Here is a 2,938-nt window from a genome sequence, read left to right on the forward strand (position 1 = left end):
ATTTAGCATTTCTGCTACTTTTAGCCTCTAGTTAGCCTTTTGATACATTTATCTTTGAACCAGACTTAAGAAATGTTTAGCATTTAGCTGTTATTAAGCTGCTTTTAGCTTCTACTAGCCTTTTAAAACATATATCTTTGAACCAGGCTTAAGAAACATTGAGCACTTAGCTACTATTCTGCTACTTTTAGCTCCTAGTTAGCCTTTTGACACATGTATCTTTGAACCAGGCTTAAGAAACATTGAGCACTTAGCTGCTATTCAGCTACTTTTAGTGTCTAGTTAGCCTTTTGATACATGTATCTTTGAATCAGACATTTGAAATGTTTATTTTAGCTACCATTAATCTRCTTTTAGCCTTTAGTTAGCCTTTTGATATACCAGACTTAAGAAACATTTAGCATTTCTGCTACTTTTAGCCTCTAGTTAGTCTTTTGATACATGTATCTTTGAACCAGGCTTTTGAGCACTTAGCTACTATTCTGCTACTTTTAGCCTCTAGTTAGCCTTTTGATACATGTATCTTTGAACCAGGCTTAAGAAACATTGAGCACTTCGCTACTATTCTGCTACTTTTAGCTCCTAGTTAGCTTTTTCATTTATCTTTGAGCCAGACTTTAGAATTTTTTAGCTTCTAGCTACTATTATGCTTTTTTATTATTAGCCTTTTGATACATAAATTTTGGAAACTTTAGCTATCCTTTTGCTATTTTTAGCTAGTTGTTTGCAACTTTTAGTTAGTGTTCAGCTCTTAAAGTCATAGCACACAAAGATTAATATTTTTTCAACAACACATGAGAGAAAGGATAAATAAGAAACTAGCAGGACAGTTCGGGTGTTTTGCTGCTGATGTTTCGGCGTGTTTAATAAAACTTCGGCTCTCTACACGTCCACTCTGGATGAAAGCAGCAGTTTAAACTCAGACATTGACCCCTGAAGGAGGAACAGTCATGGTTTACTCAGGGTGTGTTGTTGTCATTTTACTGACTCAGATGTTACAACATTACAGAGAAGTGCCACTAAAGAAAAGGGACGAGTTTTATGACCTTCAAATCAACATTTCATGATCTCCTGGTTCCTCCTGGAGACCGACGTCATCACTCTGCTCCTCGTTCAGACTCAGTCCTGGCTTTAGTGCAAATAAACATATCTGCAGGGGAAATGTGTTTTTCATTATCATAATAAAGTTTTTGGGACAAACGGCACGGTTACTTCACCTTTCTTCAACTTTGACTCGATGATTTCACAGAATGAATCAGAACTCTGTGGTTCCTGAAAGTGAAGAGAGACGTTTAAAAAATGCTGAAACAGCAAAATGACACATTTATCTAACTGTGAAGAAAGCCACAGTTAGATGCATTTAAAAATGCATGTTTTTCCAAGGATTCTGGTGCAAACACCCACTTCGGATGTTATCAGTCCATTAAATGGACGTTATTAAGCATTATAAGCCCCCTAGAACGGCTTCAGACTGTCTAATTAAGGTTGGTGCATTAATCAGTCAAAAATATAAAAGTTTTTGAGGATATTTAACTCTTAATAACAACAATGTAACATTTCCTTTGAAAAAATGACATCAAAAATTATCTTAAAGCCTGGTTTTCTCTCAGTTTGACCTTTTAAACTCACTGAAAACAGAACATTAGCTGTCGTTAAATGAAATAAAACAGGTCAAGTGTTTCTAAATAATAGGGTGAAACAGGAGTCAGAGTCCTGCATGACGTCATTTGATGATAACATTTTTTTATCTGAATGAAATAGCTGAATATTTACACAGAAAAGTTCCTCAAGGAAATTAGTGAGAATTTCATGATATTTGGAGAGTGACGTTCTTATCTAACGGAAGTACGCGCCCACACACACTCCAGCACTACAACTTGAAGTTTTCCTCCTRACCTTTCACTCTGGAGGATCAGCGCTCCGTGCAGAAGCATGGCTCCGTCTAATTGCTGGATTTTGTGCGCCGTCTCGCTCGCCTGCCTCCTTTGCTGTGGCTCTTGCAGAAGAGGTAAAGGTAAGATGATTCAAAGGTCGAGAGGGTCGCTTTGTGTTTGTTTGGCTTTTGAGAGCTCACGTCTCCTCTGAGGTCCTGCGCGCAGACTTTTATCCCCGGAACTTTGTGCGTAAAATGGAGCCGCGCGTCCTGCGCGGCTCCATTTTACGCACAAAGTTCCGGGGATAAAATGGAGCCAAGCGTACTGCGCTCACAGACAGAATCAAACCTAATAAATGCTTTGAGTTTCATCATTTCTACATCCATTATTTCAGACCTGGTGTGAATTACTGGGATCTCCTAAGGGAATAAAACATTAATCTGTTTTTACGCGCCAAAACGCGACAAGTTTGATCAAAAACTCGTTTATAATCAATGTTCCTTCAGTTTTAATAAACCTGAACGTCCTGCTCGATGACAACAACAGTTTGCATKGACTCAGAAGCTGTTAAAGGTCTGATTGGCGTCAGAAATGTGACGTTTTGGGGTCAAAGTCCTGCGGATCCACCTGAACCACCTCCTGGTTGCTCAGCCAGTGGCGGAGCCAGAGATTTTTCTCAGGGGTGCCCAGATGGGGACCACCACTCACACAGGGGTGGCTAGGAAAATTACATAATTTTTTTTACGTGAAAGTTTGTAAATGTCCTTTACATGTCCTTAAACAGGCAATGACTACCTATAAGCATGTCAGAACCATTTCAAAACAGTTGAGGGGGTCTGTGGGACCGCCCCCAGAAATTTTTTGAATGAAATAGATGCAATTTCCTGCATTTTGGTGTATTTTACCTACATAAATAAACACTTGATTTAATAATAATTTCAGACTAACTCCATCATCCTGATTTTAAACTCACAGCTACAGCTGAGATAAGGTTAATTAATGTGTCACAATTTATCATATCTAATGACTTTAGGGGTGCTTTTTACTTTTATATTGTTTATTGA

General features: G+C 38.4%; 1 long non-coding RNA gene across 1 annotated transcript in view; it reads right to left on the reverse strand.

Annotated features, from left to right (window-relative positions):
* Window positions 1-2,106, reverse strand: part of LOC106532714 (uncharacterized) — a 4,580-nt gene extending 2,474 nt beyond the window's left edge. Inside the window, exons 1-3 of the long non-coding RNA XR_001312129.1 lie at window positions 1,897-2,106; window positions 1,218-1,272; window positions 1,047-1,150 (exon numbers count right to left, since the gene is read on the reverse strand). This is a non-coding gene — a long non-coding RNA (uncharacterized LOC106532714). The remainder of the gene's footprint in view (window positions 1-1,046; window positions 1,151-1,217; window positions 1,273-1,896) is intronic.
* Window positions 2,107-2,938: the final 832 nt, after the last annotated feature.

The sequence above is a fragment of the Austrofundulus limnaeus genome, unplaced genomic scaffold (genome assembly GCF_001266775.1).
Source record: "Austrofundulus limnaeus strain Quisiro unplaced genomic scaffold, Austrofundulus_limnaeus-1.0 Scaffold817, whole genome shotgun sequence".
NCBI lineage: Eukaryota > Metazoa > Chordata > Actinopteri > Cyprinodontiformes > Rivulidae > Austrofundulus > Austrofundulus limnaeus.